This window comes from Tenrec ecaudatus, chromosome 1 (assembly GCF_050624435.1).
Source record: "Tenrec ecaudatus isolate mTenEca1 chromosome 1, mTenEca1.hap1, whole genome shotgun sequence".
In the NCBI taxonomy this organism is placed as follows: Eukaryota; Metazoa; Chordata; class Mammalia; order Afrosoricida; family Tenrecidae; genus Tenrec; species Tenrec ecaudatus.
Genome location: NC_134530.1, coordinates 298,004,275 through 298,014,127, shown reverse-complemented (window position 1 = coordinate 298,014,127; position 9,853 = coordinate 298,004,275). Strand labels below are relative to the sequence as shown.

The 9,853-nt window shown below is 40.0% G+C and overlaps 1 non-coding gene across 1 annotated transcript; it reads right to left on the bottom strand.

Annotated features, from left to right (window-relative positions):
* Positions 1-491: 491 nt before the first annotated feature.
* On the bottom strand, positions 492-621 carry LOC142437671 (small nucleolar RNA SNORA3/SNORA45 family). Its single transcript, XR_012782210.1, has one exon. It is a non-coding gene; the product is annotated as a small nucleolar RNA SNORA3/SNORA45 family (small nucleolar RNA).
* Positions 622-9,853: the final 9,232 nt, after the last annotated feature.

Here is a 9,853-nt window from a genome sequence, read left to right as displayed (position 1 = left end):
TGTTTCAGTTAGCAACCCAATGCCTAACCCACAGCAGCACCAGGGATTCTTGATACTGATTCCCTCCCATTTCCATTCACTTCTCTTTTCTTGTATCACTTGTAAAATAAAAGGTATTGCAGGTCGCACCTCAGAAAAACTTCTCTTATATCAGACCAGGTCTGTAATAGGATGGAAGGTGTGTCATTTCACCCCTATCCTCTTATTAATGCATTAAAGCTTATACAGCAGGATCATCACATAATTGCTACATAATATTATTAGATGGCCAACCAAGTTGACATACATAGTGGGAGCAGCAGAAGGGCAGGGGTGGTGGGTCGGGACACACAATTCAACTGATGACATGGAATGTCTGTGTCCCCTCTCCTCTTCTTATAAGGACACAGTTGTATTGAATTATGGCCCATCTTAATCCAGTAAAGCTGCATCTTAACTTGATTATATCTGCAAAGACCTTATTTCTTTTTTTTTCTTTTTTTTTTTCTGAGGCATGTAGCTAACCTGGTGACTGACTGTGCCACGAGATGCACGGCCAGTGAATAAGGTCAGCACTTACTCTTCGTGGGCTCTAGCACACCAAGGCAATAACCAGTGCCCAAGCGGGACTCTAGCCTCAACAAGACCTTATTTCTAAGTAAGACCATAATCACAGGTCCCAGGGGTCTATGACTTGAACATCATTTTGAGGGGACAAAATTAAATCCATACCAGGAGATAAAGCAATGAGGGGAGGGGGCAAACAAGGCTTTGGTCTTCATGGAGTTTACATCCTGGGGCCAGGAAATACCAAAATTAATGAATACTTCTCAGGTAGATAATAAAAGTTAATGATAAATAACAAGGTACGGGGAAAAGGCAATGATAAAGGTGAAATGGGTGGCTGGTATTTGGGGTTAGCTGGTCTGAGGAGTTTCTCTGATGGTCATAAGTGGAATAATGGAGCAAGCTATGTTGACACAAGATGGAAGGTCATTCCAAGCACAAGGAACTACCCCTGGAAAGGTTCTAAAATAGGAGCGTGGTTCATGTCTTCACAGGACAGTAAGGAAGACAATGAGTGCAGTGAGATGATACAATAAGGGGGCAGATGGGTAGATGAGCCCCGGGAGGTAGCAGGGAACAGCCTGAGCACATGGAACTTTGTAGGCCAACATGAATGCTTTGGATTTGACTCTGAACAAGAGAAAGAGCCACCAACAGGTTTCGAGCCCAGGACTGGCATGACATGACAATGTTTCAGCATGGTTATCCAACTGTAATATGGAGAAAAGCTAGAGTGAGACCAGTAGTGACACAGGGAGACTATAGGCAATTACAGAAGTCTCCCTTTACAAAGGATGGTGGTGGTTCAGACTAGGATGATTAACAGGAGGGGTGAAACATGATCATATTCATAATATGCATTTAAATGAAGGAGTCAGCATAAGTAGCTGATGAGGAAAACCGGAGGTCAAGTAAGGAAAATGCCTCAACAGGGAGGAAGTGGTCAACTATTCCAAATGGTGCTCACAGGTGAAGGAAGAAGGGAAGAAAGAAACATGGAGGTTTGGTTGCTCTTGATGGGAGAAATGTTGTGAACGGGTTGGAACAAAAGCCTACTTGTATTGGTTCTATAATGAATGGGATGAAAGAAAAAAATGGCAAGTACAGACAAAAGTTGACAGGGGTTGATTTTTTTCTGTAAAGGGAAGCAGAGAATGAACAAACTGAGGTCAAAGGGGAGGACTGTAGGACAATACTAGCGTGTACTTATGTATCATAAGAGAATTATCTGGTAGAGAGGAATATATTTAACACAGGCGAGAGGATAGCAGCACTAAGACAACTCCATTGGGTTTAGAGAGAGAATTCCTCAGTGTTCAAAGGGACAAATTGCACTCTGCCAGTCACTAGTGGGAAAGGAGAGCAGACAAACTACAGGGATACCGATAAAGAGAGGGTGTTGGGCTTGGTACCGCAGTAAAAAATTCTTATTTTGGTTGATTAAAATATTCTCCCCGATGAAACAGGAAGTAAAATGATTCACAAAGTATGAGAATGGTGAAGAAAATACAGAAGTTTGAGGAGCGAGGAGACAGTCTAAAATGAAAGTCTAGGAACATGTAGAAATTGTCTCAGGACTTCCAGGAAGCTCTCCAGAGTCTGCTGGGGTTTTCTTCAGTCTGTTTCTATAGGGAGTTGAGGGTTGGAGTGCTCTTTTCAGAATGAAGCAGCCTCAAAGACAAGACCAGGCTTTGCTGTGAAAGAAAATATATTCTCCTTTGGAATAAAAGTATTGAGTTTCCTTGCTCATGAAAGTTTGGTGCCCCCACCTCCTAAATATTTTATTAAATCATTGCTTTGTATTTCTTTTTATGGAAGAGTCATCCACAGACCAATGATCAATTCTCAAGGATGTACAGTGTAAAAGTGTCATCAAGTTACAGTAGATTCTAATAATAAAGTTTGAATCCTGCTCAATCTACACACCCATTGTAGTTGCCTTCCACACTTTCATTGTCACTCTGGGATCCGAGATAACCCAGGAAGAACTCTCTGGAATGTGGTTAATCTGTAACACAGGGAACAAGATTAAGGCAAAGCACACAAGGCTCTTCAAATTCTGCCTCTATCACTGCCCCTGTTTCAATGGTAAAGGCGGGTCTCATGGCCATGCTCAACTTCAGTGGATTGGGAAAATATAATCTTCTCCCAGGAAGAGCAAGAAAAGGTTGGCTGATGGTTACAGCATCAAAGAAACCAGCCTGATCTTCCCAGGCAGCGTGCATAACTGGTTACTCTGTTGTAACTCTAGAGCTTCTGTATGTGGCCCAACTAGACCAGGGACTGACTCCTTATGAGAATTAGGTTAGGATTGAGTTTCGTTGTCCTGTCACTTACACAGTGCCTGGGACATAATAGGATTGAAAGGGGCTAGATGGAATAAGTAGGGTTGGATGAGACAGAATGAATTGGGTGAGACTGGATTGGATTGGACTAATGTAAAACAGGGTGTTTAGACTAATATAAATAAGACTGAATGAATAGAAACTTAAGTGAGGCAAATTTGCCTAGATGGGACTCAGAATGCAGAGATCCATTTGTTCAACGATGGGGAATTTTTGAAATAAAATTAAGTCTAGTAAACTGATTAATTTATCACTACCTTTTGATTTTCCTGTCATTATGCTTTTTAAATTGTCTAGCTGAATTTTCTCTAATCTGCTTGCTGAAATGTTAGAATCTCCAGTTTCTTGATCATACGCAACTTCTCATACTCGGTATTCCTTTAAACGCATTAAACTTAAAGCATTGTCTGCTCATGCAAATACCAGAGATCGTTTTATGTCTGCTGGCCTCATTCATGGCCTCTTGTGAGAAATTTTTGTTTATGAGCTTAACATGTTATCTGAAGGATTCCTTTCAGCCTTGCCTTGAAATAGCACTCTTCTTACATTTGTTTCTCCCAATTGCTTTGTGGGCATTAAAAGCCTTACTGATGTTTGTAATGGTCTATTCAATTCCAACTCATAGCCATTCCATATGACAGAATACAACTGCCCCTTAGAGAATTCTTAGCTATAATCTTTCTCACTCAAAACTCACTGCTCTCGAGTTGATTACAACTCTTAGCAAACTATAAGACAAGGTAGAGTTGACCCTGCAGTTTTCTGAGGCTGTAAATCTTTACAGGAATATGAATGTGTTCGTCCAGGTTAATTAAAAAACAAATTCAAACACACTCATTTGTGTACAAGAAAGAGCTTTATATGAAAGAGTAATTGCATACTGAGCAAACATCCCAGCCCAATCCAGTTCACATCCCTATGTCTTATATTAGCCCATCTGTCTGATACTAGTCCGTAAATTCCTCTTTAGACTCACACAACACATGCAATGATGCTGAATGTAGGAAGATCACAAGCCAATGAATAGGTCTTGTGGATCCAGTGGCAGTGGAAGCATCTCCGTGCTGCCATGGGTCTCCATGTGTCTCTTCCAGCTGTCTGAGTGTCTCAACAGCAGGAAAGGGGAGGCAACGAGGGTGGGTCTGGCTTCCAGTGATCTATATTTGTGCCTCCAAAAATGAGCTCATCAAGCTACGATCTAATTGACAGGCTACACTCCACCCTTTCGCTCAAGGTGACAGGAGATTATGTAATTGCCACAGTGAGAGAGAGCCTCATCTTTCTCCTTCAGGGCAGCTGGTGGTTTCACACTAGTGACCCTGCAAATGGCAGTCCAATGAGTAATCCAGTATACCTCCATGGCTCGTTAGTTCTAATTTTTATGGGAACAGATTTTCAGGTCTTTCTCCCACAGAGTTGATGGATGTATTCAAACTGTCCGTCTTTTGGTTAGCAGCCCAACCCTTAACTAACATGTTCCCAGAGCTCCTAATTAACAGTGAGGACTATTTAAATTAAATTCTTCTTTTGGGAAATGTATGTTCTCCCCCCCCCCACACACACACACTCCCATCTACCACTAAAGTCAAGATAGACACATTCCCATACTGTCTTAGTCTTATCTTTTCCAATTATTTTACTATGAAAACTTTCAAACATATAAAAATGTTGAAAGAATTGTGCTGTGCATACCCCTATACCCACCACCTAATGCCTGTATTACAAAATTTAATCAGTTTGCTTTATCATAAATCTATTTGTGTGACATCCAATAGATATCACATATCTACTGCTTTATCTATATCCATTCTTTGGGCCATCCAACCCTTCATCTTATTTCCTGTTGCATGTGATGCACATTTCACTCCTAAGTACTATGTAATGCATTTTTAATTGAGTTCAGTGCTTGTTTACAGTTGGAAGATAAAGACTGAACACACACATAATTTTTTTTAAGATTAAGCATAATGAAATACCCTAATCTTGATTTTTCAAGTTTCACCTTCTCAAGATATAGATCATTAACTTAACCCCAGAAAATTTCCTCAGATTCCTTCTCTACACCCATAACTAGCTCAGTGGTATCAATATTCTTCTTGAGATTGGTTTCACTGGTTCTAGAATGCCCTAAAAATGGAATCACACAGAACCAGAGGCTCCTTTCATTCAGTGTTAGGTTTTCTAAATGTATCCATGTTGGTGCATGCTCATTTCCTTTTATTGATAGTTAGTATCCTGTTGTATTCATATACATATTCATATTCATGTACCTCATTTATTTTTATTGCTCACTAGTATCTATTAGGAACCCTGGTTGTGTAGTGGTTATTAGTTGGGCTATGATCCACATGGTCAGTTGTTTGAAATCTCCAGCAGCCCTGCAGGAGAAAGACTGGGCTCTCTACTCCTCAAGTTACAGTCTTGGAAACCCACAGGGGTCGCTATGAGTCAGCATTGACTCCATGGCAGTGGGTTTGGGTTTTTGGTTTGAGCACTCTATTGTATACATCTAGCTCAATTTGTTTATCCATTCTTCTGTTAATGAACACTTGGGGCACTTCCAATTTGGGGCTATTATAAATAAAGCTTCTATGAACATTCCCATACAAGTCATTTTGGAAGGCATGTGTTTTCATTCCTCTTGGGTAAAGTCCTCAGGAGTCGAATTGCTGGGTCATAGGTTAAAGTTGTGTTTAATTTTATACAAAATTTCCAGACTTTCTTCCCAAATGTCATACTCCGTGTTATTCTTCAATCAACATTGTATGGGAGCACCTGCTATCTCCTTTTGTTTTTATATGGTTTTATTTCTCACTCTGTACTATGATTTTAATTCTCATGCACCTTTCCAGTCCCCTCCTTTGAATTTTTGATAAAAGTATTTTATATTATTCTCCCACCTTAAGTGGGGCCTAGCCACTCTTTTCTTTTTATGTCCTCTGTATCAATCCAAAAGAGGTTAACATTCTGCTGAATTAAGTCAATTACTAAGATAGAAGCTAATTTCAGAGATATACCCCCCAAGATTCCTACTTTAATTCATTTTGGCATCTGCAAGTCCTTAATCTTTTAAAGATCTATAAAGCATTAAAATAGAAACGTATCCAGAATTGTGAGTTATTTTCAGTGTCAGAGTCACTCAAGATATCTAATATGCCATGCTATCTCACTCTGTTGGAAGACATCAGAGTGTACTTTTTAAATGTGCATCAGATCATATCACACCTCTGATTCAAGGTTTCCAATGGCTTTATGTGGCCCTTAGTAAAAATAACACAGCTCCTTATGTTGCCCTTCAAAGCTTTACATGATATGAACTGTCCTTACTTCCTTGAACTCATTTTGAATTTTTACATTCCTACCACACTGTGATGTCTCATATTCTTTGAGCACAACCAGCTTTCCCCCATCTGAACTCCAAACCGAACTTGTTGCTATCAAGTTGAATCTGACCTATGGCGACCCCTTATGCTTCAGAGTGGAACTGTGTTCCAGAGAAGTTCCAATGGCTGGGAGCTTTCAGAAGCAGATCTCCAGGGCTTTCACATAAGCACCTCTGGGTGGATTTGAGCTACCCACCTCCTACTATTTCATCAGTTTTTCAAATAAGGGTTTCTACTCCACACCTTCCAAATTACCCTGCTTCTATTTAGATGCTCTTCATCTTATACCTAGAACCCAACAACCTCATCTTCTTGTATCTTTCTCCCTCTTAATCAGATTGCAGTTCGTAGGGGCCATTGAGTTGGTTTTGAGTCACATTCATCTTGGGTACAAGAGAATGAAACACTGTGCAACCCTGCACCATCCTACAAGGTAGAGTGTAGTGTCTTGGAAACTGTGTCAACTCATCTCTTTTATTTTATACACTATGTACCTATTATTGACATGACTATTATTACCACAGGATACAGCCTGGTTTAAAATCAGGGAAGGTGTGTGTCAAGGTTGTATCCTTTAACCATACCTATTCAGTCTGTGTGCCTAGCAAATAATCTGAGAAGATAGACTCCACAGAAAATAAGCTATGGATAGAGCATATTTTGTTGGACAACCCTACTTCAAAAGTGTTCAAAAGCAAGAATGTTACCTTGAGGACTCAGGCACACCTAACTCAAATCAGAGTATTTTTCAATTAATTAATATACCTGGGAATCCTAAACAGTGAATTAGGAAGAAACAAAGAACTGATGACTTGGGCTAGAGATTATTGACTGGACTGTCAGAAGAATAAACAAAACTTTCTTGGAAGAAGTGCATCAAGGATGCCTTAAAAGGGAGAAAGGTGAGACTTCATCTCAAATTCCTTGGTCATGTTATCAGGTGGAACGAGTCCTTGGAGAAGGACATATAATGCTTCACAATGCTGAATCCGTTAAGAGTAGCAAAATAATGATTATAACAATGGGCTCAGATATAACAATGATAATATAGGAGCATTCTGCTGTAGATAGGGTTGCTGTCACTTAGAACCATCTCAACTGCACCTGAAAACAAGGTTATCATGGATATTGAATGGCAGGACATGACAAGTCACACTGACCATCTTACAAAATTCATACTGCACATTGATCTTCCTAAACCTTTTAATCTGATCATATCCTTGGCTCCATATTACAACTAAATAAATCCACCATCCCCTCATACCACTCAAGAAGTGTTACATCAACCTTGATAATCAAGGATCTTCTTAGATCTCCAGCCTCGTCTTTCAAGCTTCCAACCATGTCTCCATACTTCAGCCACATAGACTAAATATACTGCCACCAAAGCATACCCTGATGTGCCAGAAAGCTTTTGGGCATCTTATTCCCTCAACCAAAGTCATACCCACCCCACCCTTTCTTGCTTGCACTTGAAATCTATTGCCATCCTTCAAAATTCAGTGCAACATCACTTCCATTGTGAAAATGTCCCCCATCTCATCGAGTGGAATTACAAGGGACTCTTCTGTACTCCTATAAGTCCTTGGGTGATTGCACTAACAGGACTCTATTGTAACTCCTATGTGTATATATCCAGATGCAATACAAAGTCCTCTTAAAATTACGACCAGCTCAGTGCTTGACACATAAGAGAGATGCAACAAATATTTTCTGGGTGGTTTAATGAATCTTGCATTTATACAGTACTTTCTACTAAGCAGTATCATTTCCAATTTCTGGTTTATGAGCCTGCTTTCATGTTTCCCCATAATATGTCCCTATGTATATTAGACCATCTTTCTCATGCTTCTGTTTGTAGGTCCTTAGAGTGAAATTTCATTAAACTATACTTACACAGTAGAATTACTGCACATGAGCTCTGGACAGAGCAAATTGGGTTTTGGAAATAGAGTACACGATCCTTGGTGTTTTGCAGCTCATACTCTTATGAGGCAATTATGACATCATAAAATTTTATAGCTGGACGAGACTTGGGAACTTCAATCTGGCTTCATCATTTTGTAGACCTGAGAAAGGAAATGGAGGAGAGAGATCTTGAAGACAGACTGCAGTACAATTAGACTAGAGCTGAGTAATGCAACACACACAGTTGGTTACACATCACTTGCGTAAGCAAATGCAAGTAAGTCACGAAAGCTTTCTGCAAAATCATAGAAGGCTTTATTGTACAAAAATGTAAAGTCATTGTTTTCCAGCTTACCCTCCTCCCCCTCGCTATATTCACTTTTGAAGGTGGTGTTTCTACACTATTCCTGACAAATTCTGCACTTTTCGATTTTCACCGTGACAAAATAGCAGTTTGAACATCCTCGAGGGACTCAACGGTGTTCCTTTAAATGTTCTTGGAATTTTGGAAACAAAAATTAAGTCTGAAGGGGCGGGATGAGGGTCTGCAGGGGGAAGGGGTAGGTTTTTCAATGAAAGTTTCCTAGAACAGCCCTTGCTACTTTTGAAGAATGAACAAGTGCATTTTTTGGATAGGGGAAAAAATCCTAGTTCAACTTTGCTGGCCTTTTTTTTTTACCATTGAAATTTTTAACGTTTGTAACACTTCTGCCTAAATAGCCCCATGATCACCCTGCATCTGTCTAAAACACCTGCCAAGATCACCTCTTTGGAATGCTGAAAAAGTCCCCAGAACCTTCTGAGCTGATCTCTTGGCCTTGACTTTAATTGGCACTCTAGATCCTCTCGGAAGCCATTGGTTTGATTGGATTAAAAATTTTAAAAACGGCTTTATTGGCATACAATTCACATTATACAATTTAATTGTTTAATCATATTATGAAGAGTTGTGAAATCATCACCACATTGAATTTTAGAACATTTTCTTCTTTCCCATATTGATTGTTGCTAGTTCCTTATTCCCCCGCCACCCCCCCCCCCCATCGTTCCCTGCCACACTCCTAGGTAATCCAGATATTGTCACCATGGATTTATCTATCCTGGATATTATATAGAGAAGATTATACAAAACAAAATGAGAAACAAATACTGACAACAATGACAAAACAGAGGACAGCCTCAATTACAAAGAAATCAGAGATTTGATCTATGTACATATATTTATATGTCAAGACACTGAGGTAGTGGATGGACTAGGGCCTCTGCTCATACCTTCCCTCAATACAAGAACATGCAGTTCTAACAAATTGGAAGTCTGAGATGCTTACCCTCCGGACACTATCGGTGAAGACAAAATGGGTGCAGAAGCAAATGTGATGAAGAAGGCAGATGGTACCTGACTACTAAAAGATATAGAGTGTGGGGTCTTAAAGGCTTGAAGTGAAACAAGGGGCCATCCAGCAGAGAAACAACAAGCCTACATGGAAGAAGCACACCAGCCTGTGCGAGCATGAGGTGCCATCAAGACCAGGTAACAGGCATCAGAAGACCCTTAACAATCAAACAAACAAAACTATATGGTTAAGAATGAGGGGGATTTCAACAGCGACCCACAATCCATCTGTAGGCAATGGAATATCCCCTACAGAGGAGGGGTCACGGCAAAAGGAT